Source organism: Athene cunicularia (genome assembly GCF_003259725.1).
Source record: "Athene cunicularia isolate RWA chromosome 5 unlocalized genomic scaffold, athCun1 chr5_part3, whole genome shotgun sequence".
Classification (NCBI taxonomy): Eukaryota; Metazoa; Chordata; class Aves; order Strigiformes; family Strigidae; genus Athene; species Athene cunicularia.
Window position 1 is genome coordinate 756467 of NW_020799103.1, and position 22290 is coordinate 778756.

The 22290-nt window shown below is 38.3% G+C and overlaps 1 long non-coding RNA gene across 1 annotated transcript in view; it reads left to right on the forward strand.

The window, feature by feature from the left end:
• The first annotated feature begins 804 nt into the window (after window positions 1–804).
• Window positions 805–22290, forward strand: part of LOC113481372 — a 157359-nt gene continuing 135873 nt past the window's right edge. Inside the window, exon 1 of the long non-coding RNA XR_003398668.1 lies at window positions 805–889. This is a non-coding gene — a long non-coding RNA (uncharacterized LOC113481372). The remainder of the gene's footprint in view (window positions 890–22290) is intronic.

Consider the following 22290-nt stretch of genomic DNA (forward strand, 5'->3'; position numbering starts at 1 on the left):
GGGGACTTTGACAGATGGACTTGGGTGACTTAGTGGGAGCGGTTAGGAGTTCTGTCCTTGCCAGAAGCTTCTGCCCCAGAAGTGAGCTGTGTGGCAGTGCAGTGGCAGGCACCCTCACTCACAGCTTAGCATTGCAGTTGATGTGAAGTTGATGATATTATGCTGTGCAGTGAACTTGGGGAGCAGGGCTGCATGCATGTCCTCTGGTGTGGAGGCGGTCGTTTCCTGCAGAGGGGTGAGCACCTAGGAACCTAATGGCTTTTGAAAGTGGTACTTACCCATTTCAGTTGCTTAGGTGGAAAGCTCTTTTCAAAATATTTGTCCAGGTGACAAATCAGTGTTTCTTGTGTGTTCACTATTGCTGTCTTATGGGTTAATAAGGAATAAGAAAGAGAAAGTGGGGAGAAAGGAAAAAAAGGATTGGAGCAAGATAGAGAATATAATGCTGATAAGGACAAATGCTGATGCTGGCAAGGAGGTGATGTAATTGCACTTTGATAACTGACATTTATGGGTTATGAAATATCTGCAGAAAGTCTCAGAGAAATAATTGAAGCAGACACCTTTCAGTTCTGGTGACCTGTGAGCAAAAGTTCCAGTACTCTGTGGTTTATACAAAAATAAGTTTATGCTCCATTGTACAATACAGATCTAATGATGAGCTGACTTTCTAATTATACAGCATGCACTTTTGATATATAGCCGTATGGACTGAGAGATTTTTATTCTGAATTCCAAATTTCTAGTGGCTTCGGACTTCTTCCTATCCTTGTCCCTATCTAATTTGTGTTCTTTCCCCCACAGAGACTTATTCCTTACTAATGAAGATACAAGACATAGAAAGGTTCATGTGTTCCTATCTCCTTGGAGAGGATGAAATAAGAACAAGGTAAGTGGAAAGATTTCTTTATCAAGCTAAGAGCCAGACTCAATTAAGAATTAGAAATTATTTTTTAGAGACTTGCTGCTGTGAGCTGTTGACAGTTTGGACATACCAGCTCCCTGCTCGTGGCCAGTAATGGCAGCAGAAATTTTAGAATAATTGGCATGAATGAAATGAAGAAAGTTCCCAACAAATTACCAGAGAAAAATGGAAGAGCACATGTGCCTTTTCCATCTGCAGTATTTCAGACTAATTTATTTTCTTGGTACTGCTTAGTTCATGGTAACATGAACTAACTGTCCTTCCTTCCTCTCCTTACAATTTATAGCTATTCCTAAAATTATAGTTATACTTCTTTTATATATCTCTGGACAAATCTTAGAGATTTGGATGAGACTCAAATACAATTATTGTTTAATTCAGTTTGTGGGAGAAGATAAGGTTTTCTAATACATACTTTACTGACGACACAAACTTGATTTTTTTTTCAGTGCTATTTGTAGCTGACCACAGCTAGTTGGTCAAAAGGAGCACTGTTTCTCACCCTTTTTCCTTATTTTCCTATTTCCTTCCTTGGTTTCTCACCAATCTATTCCTTATTTCCCAAGGGATGAAGATTGCAACAAAGCAATAGATCTGAAAAACTGTCCTATGTGCAGTAAATTTGTGTAAGGGAACTACAGAGTGATGTTGACACTGATGGAACATGCCTTCTTGCTTGTTCACCTGTTAATGTCCCCTCAGTCTTCCCTTTGTGTAGTTCCACGGTATTACTCTAATCAGGAACCCTTCATGTTGCTCCTGGCAGTGCTGAGAAATGCAAATATTCAAATCTGATGTGGCAGCTTAGTTACCTGTATGCTAACACCTCAGGATATAGCCCATAGGCCTGTGTGAACACTGAGGGAAGAAAGTGTAGGTGTGTGAAGTGCACATGTGGAGAGTTCTGGAGGAGTACGTACTGTTATTTGGCACTGCTTGCTGTAACTCAGTATATCATTCAGAGAAACATTATTTATGTTTAAATCTTGCTGGTGCTACAGATGGATTAGCTGGTTTCCCCAAGAAGGCAGTTGAGCCATATACTGTTGTGACGCTGCTGCTTCACAGACTGAAACTCCTAATAATTCTAAGATCATATTTTTTTAAATTATTTTCCCTAAGCTCTTTAAAACGGACTCATTTCTATTCTGTGATCAGACCCATAGAATGCCATATAACTGCAGCCATATCTGGGTGTTCAGAACGGAACCAGTTTATACCTTTCCAAAAGCTGTACATATTTACCATCTTCTGTTGGCTTGTGAATCACTGATCCTGGTACGCTTCTGAGAAGCAGACCACCACCTTCTTATTTCATAAATATTTCACTGTAGATCAGTCTATGCTTATTTGTAGAGAAAACCATGGGGTTTGTTTAGATTTGTTTCCAGCTCTTTTCAGTTATAACTTTGGAGGTATGTAGGGCTGAGCAAATAAGCTTTATTTCCAAATATGTTAAATGAAGGAGAAAGGCAGTATATAATCCTTGTGAGATGAATCGTAACAATGGAAAAAATAATTTATTTGAATGTCATCAGTAAGAAACAAAGCAAAGTGAATGCAAGGGCTTGTAATTAATTGTCTAATTCGTTATTTAATCTAAGGTCAGAAGGGTAGAGGAACAATAAAGATTGAGGTAAATCATGTAATTTAGTTATGTTCCTAGCACATGTTGCAAAATGTGCCCCCTTTGCTGTCCCATTGATGTGGCTGATCTGCAGAGGTAAGTTGTGCTCCTGTTGAGCAGAATGTGCATGTGGCAGGGTAATGGAACAGCAAAACAGCTTAACTGCTGTTCCTGCTGGTGATTTGCTTCAAAAATTATGTAGAACAAAACTACCACCTAACAAAGCCAATGGAGAGCTATGAAGTTTTAAAGAACTGTAAATATAAGTTATATTTAAACATTAAAACCTAATGTTCTGTATTTTGAGTGGCTGTTTTGGATTTCTTTGGCTCACGTGCCCTTGTGCTGATTACTGATACTGTAAGTGTGAAGAATGGGGAATGACCAGCAATTCAAGCTGAGGAACATCCGAAAGGTCCCAGTAATAACATTTACTGCCATCTTTCGGAGGTAAACAAGTCACTGAAATGCTGGCTCCTCTTTCTTGTGGCAAACATAGAAACAAATGTAGGATGTGCCCTTTCATGTTCTCATTTGTTTGACATGAACAACACAAGCGTATTTTATACTCATCTTCTAAACGTGTACTTATTGATGGCTCTTTTAAAAGGAAAAAATTAGTTTAAAAAAATTATCTGTCTGTCCTTCAAATTACTAAACTGCTAAGTAAAGACAAGACAGACAAAGGAAAGCTGCTTAGATTTAAATATATTCATGAAGGGAGAGCTAAAGAAATCTGGGACTAGGAAGCTGACTAAAGGAGAATAGCCCTTAAATACTCACATGGTTCCCACAGATTGTAAAGAGCTAACAGTCTGGGTCCTGTGGGTTTGTGCTACTAAGCAGAAGTGTCCTGGGAAAGGGAAGGGAAACTTGCAGGCTCTTCCCCAGACTGCAACTGCCTGCCACTGAGCCAAGCTTGATTTTATTCAGTCTGAGTATCGCCTAGGATCTTTGAAAAGGAAATTTTGGAAGTCTGCCTCGTTCATCAAAAATAATTTAAGGTGCCACCACAGAGGCAAGAGGGATTCTTGTTGTTGTTTCCTGTATTTTATGATGTTGGCATTCTTCCTAAAATGATTTGAGAATTGCAGATGTAATATTTTAGATTGTAGTAAAATAGATCTCAACAATTGAATTCATACTCTATCTAGATTTTGGTAAAGTGCCTCTTCCTCAGTAAATACAACTTATTCTGGAAATGAAATCCTTATGCTGAACAATAGCATCATTATGTCAAGCACTTCTACACAAAACTGAAGTACAGCAATTAGCAATAAATGAAAAAAAAGAATGTGAATGCTCTTATAAACTTCTATGGACTATTAGCAAAGGACTGTAAAAGCACAGCCTACTGAACTGCAGATTCTTAAAATAAACCACTTGAACATTTCTGTGTGACAAAAACCATTTTTTGTTCCCTGCAGACATTTTCCAACTGAGCTTGCCAGTGAGAACGCAAGGAAATATTTAGGAGATGTGCAGATATAGAATCAGAGTCATTTAGGTTGGAAAAGGCCCTTAAGATCATAGAATCCAACTGTAAACTAACACTGCCAAGGCCACCACTAAACCCTGTCCCTCAGCGCCACATCTACACGTCTCAAACACCTCCAGGCATGGGGACTCCGCCACTTCCCTGGGCAGCCCGTTCCAGTGCTTGACGACCCTTTCAGTGAAGAAATGTTTCCGAATATCCAATCTAAACCTTCTGTGGTGCAACTTGAGGCCATTTTCTGTTGTCCTATGGCTTGTTACTTTGGAAAGGGAACCAACACCCGCCTTGCTGCAGCCTCCTTTCAGGTAGTTGTGGAGAGCGATAAGGTCCATTCACACTCTCTTCCTCAGGACAACAAAAAGGCAAGAAAGGCGATCTCCACATAGCCACCCAACTGATGCATGAAATTGATAGTTTAGGGATTGATAATGAAGAAAATATCTTTCACTGTTAGCCAGGAAAGCTTTCTGTGTATCTTAAGATAAATGTGGAACTCCATGGTCAGACTCAGGGTTGCAGGATGATGTTTAATATAGGGTGTACACTGAAAGAAATTAAAACTAGTGAACATTCCTTCACTGTGCCCTAGAAGATGTTTTTTTTTGCATTTCCTGCTTCCTCTGAAGGGCTTTTCAAAGAAAAGAAGTGATTTGACATAAAAAAATGGGATGAGAGAATTACTAGAGGAAAAAAGATGGATTCACTAATGTTTTGATTTAAATCAGAAAATTAAATTGAAATTATTTTCCAGTACTTAATTTTAAATCCAGTTGTTATTTTTCTGGCAGAACAGCAGTACCTTGAAAAATGTTGATTTAACAGACATGTATTTTATGTCAATCAATCAATATTTGAAGGGAAATGACAGGTGAGCCAGCTGGCATGGAACAAGGATGTCAAGCGAGTCGGCTGAGCAGCTCTAGTTATGCAGAACTCGGAGATCCCTAACTAGCAGCTGTGCAGGCTGCCCAGTGCTGTGAGTTGGCTCCTGTGATGGCTGGCAAGGGTTGTGTGGCTGCCCAGTCACACAGCAATGAGGCTTATCTAAGGGATCATTTTTTGTACCTAAAACTTTCTTCGTTTGAGGGATTCTTCTGAATGTGAAACCAGGAGGTGCCTGCCTAAAATGCAGTAAAATTAAATGAATTTTTAAAAACTGATAGATTAAAGCCAAGTAAAAATATAAGAACAGCATAAAAAAATAACTAGTTTCTTCAATTAGTAATAACTTCAGTAGGTATGATGAATTTTGCTTATTCTGGCAGTGTGCTTTTCTGGTGTCATTAGACTTCTTGTGGCTAAGACCACAATATCTTTAAAGGAATTGGAGTTACTAGAAAAGACATTACACAAATGTATGATTAGTACCATCAAAATCAATACAGTGACTCATAATCTCACATCATCTGCATATATATTAGTGCTTCCCTGTGTTAGATTCCTGGAATTCAAATTAAATAACAGGTCTAAGTGATACAGGAAAAAAAATTACCCTAACCCATGTAAACTGAAAGCATATAGGATGCATAGGAAAGTCTTTGAGAAGGAAACACAGTATTATGCTGCTCTTTTTATTGTATTATTTTGTCTCACGGAAAAAAAATAACATGGCTTGTATTGAACATTTGGAAAAGATAAAAGTAGAATTCTTTCAATACAGGCTAAAATTTCCTAATATTACATAAAGAGTATGTTGTTAAAATTGAGCATGCTTTTCTTTGCTATGTTAAATCTTTGGAATCGAATATATATGTCTGTGTTAAAACAGATATATTTGTGTGTATATATATATGCTCTTCCTGTTGGAAAATCTTTCAAAGAAAATTGTGCATTTTCTTGTTTAAATATACAAACTGGATTCTATTTCCTTTCAATTTGAAGAAATTAGTGCTGCTTGCTCCAGTAGTCCTGGAAACTGCAATTAAGAACAGTGTTGACTCTAAGCATCGGCAGAAATTCTGCATATTGTATAGTTTTCTTCCTACATAAGAAGCTAAAAACATCTCAGAAGTAAACTTTGTTAGCAATCTACCAACTCGAGCAGCAGCAATTTGATTGTTACTTAAGTCTTAATGGTGGCAATTGTTAGGACTTAAGTAAAAGGCTACTCTGCGTTTGCTGTCCATCTCAAACGAATATTGAAATGTTATCTGACTAACGAAAATCCCTCTGACCTGTAACACGCTGCTGTTTCTGCCTCACACACCAAAGAAAGATAGAAGTTGCAAGTACTCTTCTACAGTTAGTTGAAAACTTTTGTTCTGAGCACATGACCTGATCTTAACATCTGAATTATAAAAATTGGGTATTAAAGCCCTATATTAAGTATCTACTTAGACTCTCAAAAGGTATTGGCTGTCTGAAATATGTAAGCAAGAATATATTTGTACCTTTTAAATGCTGCAACTACAGATGCAGTATTTAACTGCAACCGATGAATTAATTACATATGAAATTAGTAATCATATGATTGCATGGAATTACCTGATCTGATTTGCATGCTTGACTGTGAAGAATTATGCACATGAATCAAGGTTAGTAAATAATTCATAGCTTATCCTATAGCTAACTAATTTAACATAATTTTTCCTCTTTTGCAATTTGTGTAGGAGTGCAGTATTCTCTTGAAATTAGCAGTTTTTCAATTATAATTACAAATATATAGGAATAAGTTCTGGTTTGCAAACTTTTCAGTGCATAGGAACTAGTACTCATTCAATATTTGAATAGTGTTGGTTAGTTCTATTGGGTGACACAAGCCTTCTCTTCCTGTTTTTTCTCACCTGCTTAAAATACTGCTTAGGTGTAGAGTACTGGTGTGAGTACATGTTTTAAAAACAGGTTTTCTGCATATATTTAATATGCTCCCCTTGCCTCTAAATCACAGCCTTTGATGTCCTCGAGAGTAAAAATAATTGATGGCAGGGAGGGGAACTAAAGATCAGCAGCTTGGTTATTGGCCACAGCAAATACCTACAGCGAAAATTAGTACTGGAAAAATGTTGTCATGGGTTTAACAGTAGAATTTGGCTTCAGGTAAATAATTAGAAACCATAAGGTTCACAGTATTTTAGGGCACCTACTGCTATAAATTGGGCAATTACTGGCACCTAATGATATTGCAGAAACTGCAGTGAATTTATTAATAGGGAACAAGGTTGACTATTGGGACTTCTCAATGGAGGAGAAATCTAAATGAGACAGTTCAATAGCAAAGTGAAGGAAGGCATGTGAACGGCCCTTCCGTGTCTGGCTTTGCCACACGCTTCAGAATCTCGGGGCAAAACTAAGAGAATACTAGGTATCGTTTAAGAATTTTCTTTAAATGTATGAAATGTTTTAATAGTTTGAGTCCTGGTTTCCTCTGAGATTGCACTCTTTCCTATGGTATAGTGTCAGGATGAAATATTTTAAGTTCAGAGCATACGTAGTGCAAGCAGACTTGCAAAAATATTACCACGAATGTCATAGTGAAATGTTTTGCTGTTGGGGATTCCCATAGAACTAGAGATTTAACTCCTTCCTTTAGTTTGAGAGAGGAAATACTTTGAATCTTCTCAGGTTCCCCAGTTTAGTAAAGTGTGGTGCTCTTTAAATTTTTGAGGGGTTTTATTTGAAATTTTGTGAACCCCCGCAACACTTTTGTGAGCTCTTCATGTAGGTTTTATGATTAATGCAAGCCTGATACTTTGTTTATGTTGCCTTGTTGTAAAGCCACTTGAGGAACAAGACATACATTCATTCAGTGTCAGTCTGGCTTCTTTATTTTGCGTTTGTATCTTGAAAGGGAGGGCCAAGGGTGAAAAATCAATTTGTGGACCTAAGAAAATACTGCAGAGGAATTATTCCACTGCAATCTACTGCTCACGAAGGGAAGCAGCTTAGAGAAATCTTTACAGCCAAGGGAATCTTAAACCCAATGGAGCAGGAGGCTATGAAATCATCCCTAGGTTAGAAAGGGAGCCTGGTAAGATAGGAATTTAGGTTAAACAAGTTTGCTGTGAGTTAGCAGTTGAACAATTGTTATGAGTTTATGCATTTTGGATGAGGAATGTATAAATTCTCCCTTCACAGTGACATAACTGCTGATATTGTAGATTCAGGTTTTTTTCGGTGTTCCCATTTTGCATTTTTAGAATTCCACTGGGACCTGCTGTTCTTCCTGAGCAACACCCAAAGCATCTGAGTAATATCAGTTCTGCCCTAAGAGATCTGCTTTTTGGCCTAAAATATTGATAGCTCTGTAGCATGTCTCATGCTCAAAATGTGTGATGTTACTGTATTATAGTTGGAGCTTTGAAAATGATATTGCTATTAGAAAGAATACTAAAAATGGGATTGAGTAGATTGACATTTGTCTAAGGACATCCGTTGTAGCTGTTCAGAATGGAGGGGTGATGATCAGTTTAGTCATCCTCCCTCTGCTTTCTGGAAAGGCTTAGGGCTGGAGGGGAACTGATGCAGAAATGTTCTGGCTATGAATTGTCCAGTTACAATTTAGATAGGTATCATTTTCAGTCAAAGCTTGAAGTTCCCTCTCCTACTTTTTCTTCCCCTTCCACTACCACTAAAGCTATCAAGACCTTTCAGAGCTTTTCCAAAGACAAACCATGTTATATTTAGTCTGGACCATTTCAGTCACCTGATTTACAGCATGGCTTCAGAAACAGCTGTGTCACTGCAGCAAGAGCAGGGAACTGACATGCGATGGGCAGGATGAGCAGACACAGGACTGTCAGGGGCTGCTTAGCCCAGACTCTAGACTCTGGAGTCAGTATCTCAAGACACCACAACTGTCAAGTTTTAAAAGTCACTTGGTTTGTCAGTACATCTGTTTTCCTTAATAATATATGTGAGTGGGGTGGGGTGAAGGATCCTGACCCACATCTGCCCTCTGTCCTGCAGAGAGCAGTCTCCTTAGAGGAGAACTTTCACTGTGTGCTTAGAACAAATTGGGAACGTAGTCTTCTCTGGAGATTCCGTCAATTTTAACAGATCAAGGAGAACATTTATCTAGGATGATAGATATTTGGGAAACGTTAAACATAATTTTAATGAACCTGTTTATATAAATATGTTGTTGTAGCTTTATGAAGTTGGTCTGTTTAGTTTTTGGCTTTGTTTTTACATGAAAGGAAAACCTTTTATTTAAATTCCAGTTTTATGAGAAAATATCTCGTAACTGCCTAATCACACTTCCCAGTTGATTTCTGCTACCATTTCCAACTTCGATTATTGTCAACACCCATTCTTAGAAAATGACACGATGATTGAATTGTTTTAACAAACAGCATTTCTGTTGATATTTTTATGCCTTTCTGTTTGGTTTTGTGAAAATATGCACCAATATTTTAGGAAATGTTAGGTTCCTTGTTACGAAATCTTCAGTCTACTTCACTCTAGAAATGTTTATGAGGGAACCAACACAGCTGCCTATGTGCTTCATCGAGAGATCATTTGAGTTCTATTAGTTACAGCATAATTTGTTAGAAACAAGGCTTGTTTTTCTGCTTGTCTTTCCTTGATGTCTAAGGAGAAAATGATGTATGCAAAGAAGCATTTCCAATTATAAATTATTCCAGGTTTTCAACTGACCGATTTGAGACTATATTCTGTCATGATTCAAAGATCAGAGGACTAGGTTAAACCTTTCTTTTAACAGCAGGTAAGCGGATAAGCACTGCAGTAACGTAAGATGGTTACTGCAACTTAAGTGGGAGTTTGCATGTAGTGAAGTAATTTTTTGACAGTTACTCTGAATTTCAGACACAGGCCAGAGAAATAGTGGAAAACATATTAAGCTTTTTCTGTTTATTGTCAGTGGACGAGTTTTTTTTTATCATAGTTGGAAAAAAAGGTTTTTCTTCACAAACGTGCATTTGAAATTGAAAATGAATTTTGAATAAACAAACATGCAAATTCTTAATCTTATATAGAGGACTTGTGAGAATACAGTCCTTAGCTTGTGTAATTGGATGTTTGTTTGAAATGACTAGTGTGTTCCAACCTGTAAGATGAGTTTTGCTGTATTAAGCAGTGAAAAAAGTGAGATGAAATAATGCAGAACGCCTGGTAAATGAAAGCAGATAAAAATATTTTTTATAAGCTTTGATTATTTTCAAGATGTTAAAATATTTCTTATACTACATCAGGCTGACATTTTCAACATAGGAGTGAGAGCAGATAGCCAGAACGTGGCACAATGGCGATTTGAACTCCGCGGTCCAAGGGGGATTGCTCCAGGTAGCCCAAGACTTTTAAAATACTTTTCTTCCTGACTATCCTGAGGGAAGAAGGAGAGGGGAAAGATGGGGCCTGACATGAAACAGGATGGAATGGGAGGGTAACTTTACTGGTAGAAGACTTTTCTTTCAGTCCCCGCTCCTTGCTCTGCTGTCTCACTCACTGTAGCAAGGGCAGGAGTGGGGAGGGAGCTGGCTCGGGCTGTGGTGGAGGGCTGGGGCCCCGGGCCCGGAGCCGTGTGCCGCGCTCATCACTCCAGAGCACCAGGCAAGGACCTGCTTTGTCCAGCCCTGGAGCCAGCCTTGTTGTCCCTACCAGGTGCCTTTCTCTTCTCCCCAGCCTGCAGATCGGTATCTTTATGTCCACACACAGGTCATTCACTTGCTTTTGCCTTTAGTAGACTGAAGAACAAAAAATCTGTAAAAATCGACATAATCCTGTATTTTCTGACAAATAAAACCAACCAGCTCATTAAATAGTTCCCAAGTGGTTATGTGAAAAGTGGGACCGCATGGAAACCAAAGCTAAGGGGAGAAAGGGACTGCTTGTAAGATCTCAGATGAATGGTATTTGTTGCTGAGTTCGTATGACTATTTTTAAAAGGCAGGACAGATTATGAGTGTTAGATCTGAAGTCTTAAATACCTGTTTGGCTATCTTAATGACATCGGTGTAGCCTTGTTTCTGTCTGCTGATGAATTACATGAGCAATCGACATAGCACCTCTTTCTAATACTACACTGAAGTTTTATTGCACAAATTTGCTGTTGACCATAGACACTCTGTCAGCAGAAGAGTTCAGTGTTTTAAAAATATCTTCTTAAATCTTAAGCTGAAATCTACATATTTGTGGTGTGGAGTCAGCATATTAGTTTTGTGAAATCTGCATAAAACTGGTAACAGTGTGACAGTCAAGCCTATTAACATCAGCCAGAAATATAATCTTTTCTTTTACAGAGATTTTTTTTGTATGGAGATGTTTAGGTTTTCACACCACTCTTTTCTTTAAATTTTGAGACAAATGACAGTAAAAAATGTATTCATTCCTTTCACTCAAAAGGATTCTGTAAGATAGCCATATAATTTATTTTCTGAATTCCACCGTTTCATACCCACACCTAACAATCTAGCAAAAATATAACATTCCCTTAGAACTAAAGCTATTGCTATGTAAATGAGAGAGGGGAAAAGAACTCTGTCGTCTTGCCACATAACCTTGTTTGAACTTTGGTGTCTGGTGGTACTGCACGTAGGATATCATGTACATCGCTGTTAACTAAATCTGCACCCAGGAGCAACTTACATAGTCATCAGCAACAATTTGCAGAATTGTCTGAAAATGAACTTTTGCAGGAGTTTGCTTTAATTTGTTCAGTTGCATCAAGCAATTTCACCACCACTTGCATTAAGGAAGTGGTATTTATCTCCCATCCTGTTCTGGACAGATTATTGTGCAGTTTGACTCATCTTGTAATTCATGTCTCTCACACCCATCTTGTGTGAAGATCAGCAAATATTCTTTAGGAAGGACTCAGATGTGCTATGAGCCAACAAAGCTGAAAAGGATAGACTCTGAAATAGCAATGGGATAAGTATGCTTAATTTTCAACAATTGCTTATAATCCTGTGGCTTTCCATGAATATTAATAGAGCTGATTACGAGTTTGTCACTTACTGGTTTGGATTCTATTTAATGTAAGCTAATATATTCAGTGTGCTAACCTAAAAGATAATATGAACAAGAACTGAAATATTCTTTATAGCTGTGGAGATGAGACACATCCCCCCCGCCAGTCTTCTAGTAGCTTGCAGAATTTCCGGAGGCTGTAGGATAAATCCAAACCTCCGTAGATGTTCTTCATGGAGGCTGTCTATGAAAAGACCAAACCAGTTGAATTACACTATTTCCAGTATGGTGGAGGAAATGAGAGGTTAAGGAGGACTCAAATGGTGGAAGTGCCTCTACGACCATGAAAAAATAAGGAAACAAAACCAGACCGAATACATGGCAACTCTCACCCCTCAAAGTTCTTTTTGTAGGCCATGAGGGCACTACCTCAAGAAGAGCTCTATTTCAGGCTGAAAAAATGCTCCTCCAAAATGGACTTGAGTTGTACAGAGAGTGATTTCTTGACTTGCTTTTGAGGTGATCAGAATATTTCCTGTGAACTTCTTTTCTTTTTGCTGCTGATTTTTAAACGAAAAATGTTAATATTTAACACTTTAACCATTTTCTTCTTCAATATTAGTTGAAAATTCATACTCGTTACCCAACAGCCAGGGACACTATGATTTAATGACAGTCAAGACCTTTTAAAACGTAATTTCTGACTTTGAAGTAATAATTCAGGACATAATTATGATACTAATTTTCATATAACCACAAAATAATTTGATTACAGTGGCAATGTTTCAAAACATGTTTCTTCTTGACAGTTGTTTCATTTGAAAAGAAACATTTCTTGTTCATTCATATGAAGCAATTTCAACAATACTTTCATTAAGGAAGATCCCTCCATTTTAATTTGAAAAGAAACCTTTCTTTTGAAAAGACAGCGAGTGACTGAGAACTGGCATAGGTTTCCCGGAGAGGTGGTGGAGTCTCCATCTCTGGAGATATTAAAAAGCTCTCTGGACATGGTCCTGGGTAACCTTTCGTATGTGCCCCTGCTGGAGCAAGCAGGTGACAAGATGCCTTCAGAGGTCACTACACCAGTGATTCTGTGACAAGTCAGTTACCTGGTCGGCACTGTTTCAGAGTACTCAGTGACGTACGTGCTGATCCTGTAGTATAGTTCTCTCTGCTTTTCACAGGCCACTTAAAGTTTTGGGTTTTCCCCTTCTTTAATTTGTTTGTCTCTTATTGTTTCCATTTTTTTCCCCTGTGCCCATAATTTTAGTTTCCTTTCTGTTTCTTCATTTTCTTTGTTTGTTTGTTTTCTTTTTATTGAAATGTATCTTTTGTCTTGTTCTGAATGCAGTAAGTCTTGTGGCTCTCCTCTGATAAAGAATTTAAAAGCTTCCTGCCATGAAAGACCAGTCCCATCCTCGAAAATTTCGTTCTTGACTGTGAAGAGCTTCAGGGTTTGTTGCTTTGGGAATTAAGGTTCTATTCCAAAACAGAAAATTGGTGACAAAGTTTAATGACTTTAAATGCAGGATCAATTCATCCCAAAAGGTGGGAGTATAGCTATCTCTCCTCAAAAAGCAGAATTTGGTTTAGTGTAAATTCCTTTTTTCTGTAATATTTTTTTTCTTCCAGGACATCCTTAAAATTAGAAAAAACCAAACACACAGTGGTCAATTTTCCAGAAAGCCTAATGAAGCTTGCTATTGAATAATTAATGAAAATGACTGGTACCAAAGCTTGTCAGAATTGCAGCCTCCATTCCAGGCTTGGTATACCTTCAAATAATTGAAAATAATATCTGACTTTGAAGCTATGGTTTAATTATGCTATTAATATTACCATAGCTTTTCTGCTTTATCAGTAAAGACTTGTTGGCCTTAGAAGTAAAATTATTTTGTTTGTACTTTTCTTCTGATTCTGTTTGTTTCAATAAATTGCAAAATGTGAGCCTAATCAACCATCAGGCATTCAGCTCAGCTGCATTTAATTTCTTCAGCAGAGCAAGCACCCTATGATATCTGATGGGCCAAGATAGACATTTTGTTAGCTTACATCCTGAATACACACAGGATAAATAATTATAAACTCAGTACAGTGTGAACTCTCTAACAAAAAGTGTTATTTCCCAAGGAATATTTGAAGAGGCAGTATAATATCCTTGCAAATTTATTCCAAGAACTGGATTTTTTTCATGTACTGTAAAAGGATGTAGAGTTGGAAAACTGTAAGAATTGTTCCCTATTTACTCCCCTTTTCCTTTGATGTAGCTAATATGACTACAGAACATATCGGATATGAAGAATATGCCTTGAAAATGGTATAAATGCATCCAAGATAAGGCAAAACATATCTCTGTGAAACAAGCTTCTGATTATTTTCCTCAAACTTCTCTGTATACTGACACAATGTTTGAGATTGTTGTTCTAGAAAATTTCTGTAATAGTTTCTGTAATGAAATCTATGCAGCACGCATTATTTGAAGATAGAGAATATCAGATAATGTAGTCTGCTGGTCTTTATAGCTTTTAATCATTTTATAGGCTTCTACCTGTTCTAACTTTTAGAAATTTATTGTAGACTGGTATGACATTTAGGTATCTGATCACAGCACAGTCCAGTACTGCTTTTAATGAAGAATTCTTTCAGTATTCGCATTTCCTTACTTTATGCTGTTTTAGAGGGCCTCTACCGACTCATTGTTTCCTGTAGAAAAGCACTGATTTTCCTTTGTACTACCCAGAAATAGACCTGCTAAGGTCACCCTAAGCAGCCAATAGATTTCTCAGCACTAAGTAAGTACTTACAAAAGCAAGACCTTTCAAATAAGGGTTCGCTGTGCTGTAACTCTTTGTTCTTCTGCCTAACAACTCTGAGGAAGTTTTAAAGAGGAGATCCATTTACAAATGTGCAATCTACAGTCCGGGCAAGGAAAACCAGGATGTGTGTGTGTTTCAGTCTGGCTGTGGGGGACTCGATTCCTCAGGGTGCTTTGTTTATATTGGGTTACTTTTGGAGGTAGTCAGGTTCCCTTTGCTTGTACAGAGCCACTTCTTTTCTGCCCGGCAGCCATCTCTACATATAGGCCAAGTTGCATAAAGAGCAGATACTCTGGCTTTGAGGCTGGTAGGAAATGGGTTGATAAGAACTTTCTCTAAATTTTTCCCTCAGGATTTAAGACTTTTGTGCACATGAATGCACCTTAGCTTTCAATACAACAGATAAATGGGTACTGTGTCAGTTAGTCCATGATAGCTATGTACATAGAAACTCTGACCTCTGAGTAAATGCAATGTGACTGTCCCTGTGGTTGATCTGCTTCACATTCTCTATGGTACTAGAATACGAACACAGACTGTTACTGTCAAGTTGTTGATGTGCTGTCAGTTGACATCCTAGCCTTCCCTAAGGGGTCAGGGTCAATGTATGTTTGGAACCTGTGTCCCTACTGATACTGGGTTAAAAGCAGTTGAGAGCTGCTTTCATTTTGGCTGGGGCTGGGCTGTACACCATCAGTGACCTGCTGTCAGAGATTTGCTGGCCTCAGTGGGTGCTGAATAGTGCTTGATTGTGGGAGAGAATCTTCAGAATTTCCAAACCTGAAGGATGTAGGGCTATTTTGGCAGTATTGTTTTAAGTTTTTGTTTGTTTACTTAGCAGACGGAGACAATCCAGCTTAGTTTCCACAGAGGACTGCCTACTGAAATGAAAAATAACAAGTTGTGGGGTACTCGGGAACCTCACGTAGGTATGGCAGTGTTTGCCACTGACTCATCTTGTCCAGGACATTTGTTAGTTGAGTCTTATTTCTGACTTTGAGGAGGCATTCACTTTATTTGTTTACAGTTGTAGTTTGTTAATGGACCAATTTTTGACTCTCTTCAAATTAATGAGAGTTCTGCCATTAGCTTAAAAGTGTCAGGATTTGGTGCTGTGCAAATTATTCAACAACTGTGGTGCTTTGTGGATGGTGGGGGTGGGAAGAGGGCGAGTGAGGTCTCTTGCATAACAAAACATTAGTAGCTTTAAAAATATCAATGCAAAAAGGTACTGTGTGTACTTGTCTTTCACTCTGCCTCTTTGGAGAACTGGAAGAGTAATCCTTCAACAGTCACCCCTGTGCAGACACAGACATTCCATACAACCTTCACTGTCACCTTCCTAAGCTGAATCTTAAACTACTGCTAAAAAATGTGCAGTGTGTGGTGGAATTCCAATCACTCTCAGCAAAGTGGCTTCTTTCTTTTTCTCTTTTAATGTATTTAATGATTGGTCTCTCCGCATTGTTCTTTGTCATGTGTCTGGAAGGTTTGAATTGGGCAATGCAGCCATGAACGACATGTACTGTATTTATGTTAACCTGATAGTTTTACTGTGTGACAGAACTTGTCGTTATCGTTTCTAAGGTTTGTGCAGCCAGTTGAAGTAGTACCTATCTATCTGTGTGCATGTACATATATATTCTTAGCCCCAGTCTGGTGCCCTATGCATAAAAAATTATTTCTCTTACCCATGTAGTTACGTGACAATTTATTTATGTTTACACCGGAAACAATAAGCAGAGTGTATGTCTTCTCTTCCCTTTAAAATGCCTACAGCATGAAAGATTTCTAACGGATGATATTTGTGCTTTGCAAGATGCGGCATAAAATAAATCTTTAAATGTCTTTGTAGATCCACATGTTTTTACAAAACTGCAGCATCATCTGTTGTGTGCACATTCAGAGAATTACAACAAAAATAACCTCTTACTCTTTCACTGAATCTTCTACAGTGTATTTATGAACTGCAGGGGGATAAGGTGTCTCTGTATCTTTTGTTCTCTGCATAAAAGCTGGTAGAAGTGTCCTGCATTATTAGCCGCTTCAGCATTGCATTTATGCTGTCATATATTTTCAGCTGAGAGAAGGTGGGTGATATAAGACAGGATTTTATTTTCAATGTGTCAGTCTTACTGGTCAATTTGTCAGTGGGAGAAAAACTGGTATCAGCTTCAAGGCTTTATGATGAACTAATGCTTTTAATGAAGCTAGAGCCCTGTGCGTTATATTCATGGTACATTTGTTTAACTCCTTGATGTGAATTGTGATTTAGGACCTGATTTTCCTGTAAATCAAAGCCTTCTTATATTGCTAGGGATGTAAAATACTATTCTACATGGATGCCAGAGAACATTCACCCAGGTTGACTTCTATACTTAAGGCACCCTTATGGTTGAACAGAGGAAAGTTGTGATTAACAGTTGGGGTCACATTCTCTGGCTGAGGAGGAAAAAAACCTCCTGGAAACTTCTCTCATCGTTACTGCCTTGCAGGTGTAGGAAGGCCATGGTTTGGCACCCACAGTTGCATCTTACATTTATTTTGTTGTGCTTTGCTCCGGCATTCTGTGGTTCTTGGCTGTCATTCTGGTTGAAGTAGATAGGACAGAGAATGATAAATTAAAAATAGCTCTCCGACTGCAGGTGAGGAAAAAAACTGTACACTGTTCTGAGATGTTCACAAAGCATATGCCAAGCTAATGTAGGAATGGCAGGCATGGGTGTGAAAATGTATTTTTACTTTGTCACTTTTTACTTCAAAAAAACTCTGTGCAATCTACTTTAGAAGGGTGAGAAGTCTTTCAACTTAATAACATTTTCCCCCATACCCCAGTCTTTATGAGGAGTAAATGAAAACTTCACAGGATTTCTTGATGTAAATGGTTTGAATTAAAATCTTGAAATATTCTGTCTTGGTCCAAAGGAGAATGATGACACCAACGTAGATGAAGTAGCACAGAAGTAACTACTACTTCTTGGCTAAGATTAGGCCTTTATTTGACTCTGTTTTGCACATACTTGCTTTATGATAATCCTCTAGTTTTCTGTTCCACTTAGCCACATGTGCTATTTGGCATTCTTAGCTGAGTACTATAAGAATTTATTGGGAAAACAATTTTCAGTCTTATGAAGTCAGAGCCATTTTTTTCTGAATGTTTGAAGGAACTTCTGAAAAAGTAGTTTTCAGACCAGATTTCTGCTTTCCAGTTCTCTGTCGGTTTAGCTTCAGAGTAATCTGAAGTCATAACCATTATTGATTTGTTTTAAAAAATATTCTTTATAGTCATTGTTTTGCGGAGAAATCACTCCATAACTTTTGGGGTTATAAAGTGGGTATGTTTATTCAGCGCTGGGCGCATGGGGGATCGCTCCACCACAAGCATGCGTGCCGTCTGCAGCTCTCGTCCGGCTTATATGTTACAAAATAGTGCATATTCATAAAACGCCTATACATATACATAGTCTACCCCCGCCTCCCCTCACTTCTCATGGTAATCAGGTCTCCTCTTCTTCTTCGCTGATGAACTTTTCTCCTTATCGCTCTGCGCAGCCTCAGTTGTTCTCTGGCTTTCTTCCAGTCCAATGTTTTGGGGTTGTCTGTTTTTCAGAGACTAGGAGGGACTTCTCTTTGGGCTAGGAGTTAATCGCCTAGCAACGTTATCAGTACTTGGTATGTCTTTTCGAACAGTCCCATACGCCTCCCCTTGTTTTTGCGCAGGCCTTGCACCATCAATCTAAGATTGTTTAGACTCCCTGTCTCAGTCATAAATGCTCAAATTTTCTAAATCAGTTGATGAAAGCATGCATTACTTCATTACTTCTAAGAAATATGCTGAACAGTGTTTTAAGCAAGATGTGACAAAGACTTAAGATGAAAAGTATTCACACATACTTAAATTCTGAACCTTGGTGTAATCGCTGCTGCGTTCTGTCCGCACTAGTAGAAGCATATGCAGTCCTGCAAGTCATTATGCACATAGACAGCTTTATACAGCGAAGTAATTGTATTTGCTACAGTGGGACCATTACATGAGTCAGACTATTTGGCTTCTGTAAAAGTCTTTGCAGGATCAGCCCTCAATGAAGTCTGTGTAGTGTGGTTCTCATTGAAATTATGGGACATTTTACTTTCAGCATAGATTTATAAAAAAAAAAAAAAAGGATGAAATTTCTTGGAATCCCAAGAGATTAGAAGGGTCTGCATTTTAAAATCTTGCCCTGGGACCTGCACTGCAGAAGAAATGATACCGTATGTGTGCTGACACAGAGTCCTGGACAGACGCATACATGCATAGAATTACAGTGAGGAGGCTGCAGAAACCTAAATTCCATCTAGAATGTTGGAGGAGCAGAGGGGAAGGGCACGTAAGGTTCTCGGTTCGGAAGGACTGATTCCAACCATGAACATCCACTGAGCCGGCCTTTAAGTCTCTTAAATATTCTCAGCTCTCTAGCTGTCATGTTAATAGCTTATGTTGCCTAGTACTGCAGTACAGTGTCTGATATTTCCCCTTCATTGTGGATACATCCCACTTGGCCTGAATTAAATGATCCTGAATCTGACTGCATCAAAATTTTCAATACTCATGCCATAATCAGATCTGGATGTAATTAAACTAGCTCAAACTTCTATATTCTCAATTAAGCAACAAGATTGCTCTCCATGTGTGATTTTTGTTATGCAAAATGTTCATGTATTTCTAGGTGGATTAAACAAATTTCAAAGTTATTACAAAGATTAAGCTAGCAACAACCTTGAATCCCACTACTGTATATTGTGGTACTGAAGAAAGGTTTGCATAGGGTAAGAGAGGAAGAACAGAATAAATAGGATTAGAAAAAATTTCCTCTAACTGGATTGGTAAGAAAGATGTTCTGATGGGAAAACTAATGTTCTAATGACAAACACTCAGTGAGATGCTTACCATATGTGAGGAAAGCATTAGTCATAGCTTAGACACATTTTTTTTCCCTAATCAAGGGGGATGTTGTGGGAGACAGAAGGTGGAACATTGCACAGAGCGAGTACATCTGGTGCCGTCTTAAAACACGGCGCTACGCTGAACCCCTAAGCTCCCTCTGTAAAGAAACCCCTTTTCAAATTAACATAATGAAGAGTAACTATAAGTGTGTATAAATGCTTCATGACCTAAGGAGAGACTAGATTTTGGTCTGGCTGTTTTTTTCTTGTTTTACGATTGCCTGAATCAAAATGAAATAGCAAATATTTGCTGTGTGGGGGCATTGTCTTGACAGCACACGTTGTATTTCCTGTGTTCAAAGAATGCTCTGGTCCAATCTGTGCCTCAGAGGTTACGGGTAGTATTTCAGGGATCAAGTCCCTTACAGGGGGACTGGAAGTGGAGAGTTAAATAATTTATTCAGTATTTTGGATAGTTTAATACCAATCCCATTTTTAGGCCCTGTGTTGGCAGAATCTGTCAGACTCTGGCTTAGGAAAGTTCTGCAGAAGGGTAGTAAATGATGGTAAGACTTCCTGAGTTGTATGGTCTTAGGTGAAATATATGTAGAAAAGATACCAAGAAATATTATAGCCTATTGCTTTGCTCTAGGGCAAGATGAGCTATTCTTACAGAATTTGTGACAGAAACCTCTCTGGTCTGCTCTGCTCTGTCAAAACCTGTGGCTATGGAGAATCACAACCTTGCTGGGCTGTATTGTCTTGTACTTCTGTTATTTCTACTACTGTTTTTCATGTAGCCTGATTTTAAACATACCCCCACTCCCTTCTTGCATTTAAAACACATTCTTTCGTGCCTGTCTAAGCAGGATATGGAGACTCGTTAATTTCTTTTCATAAAATCTTGTCCTCTCTCATTCTTGCCTGTTTAGGCTCTAGAAAGCCTTGTGTACTTGGTCTTTCCATGTGTCATGGATTATCTCCACTTAGGATTCCAGTGCTCACATCCATTTGTGTTTTTCTGAAGTCTAGTTCTTGAAATGAGGCACATTACTGTGAACAGCTGGGTAGATTTAGCAGGCTGTGATTAGTGTTCCAATAAACATGAGGTTAAAATTACATTTAGTGGGGTATATTCCATAGCTGGGGCAATGATCAGTGAAGTAAATGTGTCTGAAGAGGCTGTATCCTTTTCCACATTTTACACCATTTTGTTGCTACTATTGTTTTGAAATTTCCATTTTTAAAAGAAAGAAAACGTGGCTATTTTGGATATTCTATTTAAATACTTTTTGAGTTTTTAACTAAACATTTTACTTTTATTTCTTTGTAAAAGTGCCTATTGGTGTCATACTCTAAATATTATGAACTCCTTGTTCTTTATATTGAAAAGCAAATCCTGGTTTTGTCTCTTTTAATCTCCTGTAATCTCGTAACTTTCTTCCCAAGTAGATGGAAGCATTTTTACTGTGCAGTGTCTCTCTAGCCACAGTATCATTACAGACTGATTCAATACATCGTCTGAATGCTTCAGAGTCAGTGTGCCTCCGTTTAGCTTGCATACTTGTTTCATAAAATCTTCCTATTGGAATGTATTTGCTTTTTCCCAAGTTTGAGTTTAAGAAACAAGTATGTGAGATTACCTGGGGAAACAAAATGCAGATGTGCTGAAGTGTTTGACAAATACCATACATCAAAGAGGTAACGCCCCTGCCCCCCAGTCTTTAGGAAAGCTTGCAGAGTGGTATCACCACAAAAATTAGCTCATCTATAAAGTTAGCACTTCTGTGTAGTTCTGACACGTGGAAACAATGAAACTGAGCAGAAGTTCAAATGTCTGGTAACTTCAGTAGATTTTCATAGAAAGTGAAACTATTTTCTGTGGTGTCATAATTCAGGGTGTACCTGTACATGCTATCTTGATTTCAATGCTATAGCAAAGCGTAGACACTTTTATTAATATCTACTTGGGCAAAAAATTAATAACAGAATCTCTAAACCAGACTGAGCCAGAACAAGAGCTAAGAGCGCTGTGTCAGGTGTGAGTTCAGCCTCTTGCCTCCATTGGCACTGCATTCTGGAGAATGTTCAAAGGACAGCTTTTCCCAAGAGCTAACTACAGTCTGACTTTACTCCTTTGTCTTACAACAAAACAGTGGGAAGGAAATAAAATGCTCTTCACATTCAGAGCCCTGCAGGTCAGTATGTTTTGTTTTGACTTTAACTGTTTCAAAATAAGCCAAGCAGTCTGTGCTAATGCTTTCACCTCTGAATACTTGGCTACTTCCAAAGGAAACTGTTTTGCAAGTTAGAATTAATGAAAAACAAACTTCAGGTGGAGGGGACAGCTGTTTCTGTGATGAACAGCATTTCAGATATTGCAAGGTTTTGGATGGCAGAAATTACATTTTCTTCCCTCCTTGATTTTTAATCTTTGTTTCAGCCACCCTGGAAATAAAGGAAAATTGGAAATGTTACCAGGCTGGAACAGGATGGAGCTGTATATGTTTCACTCCTTGTCTGTGTTACTTTTATTCTTCAGCTTCCTCTGATTCTTCAGCAGATACTGAGGGAGCTGTCGAATGTTGGAATTTATGTGGATCACAGAACTAACACGAGGGGTACCCAA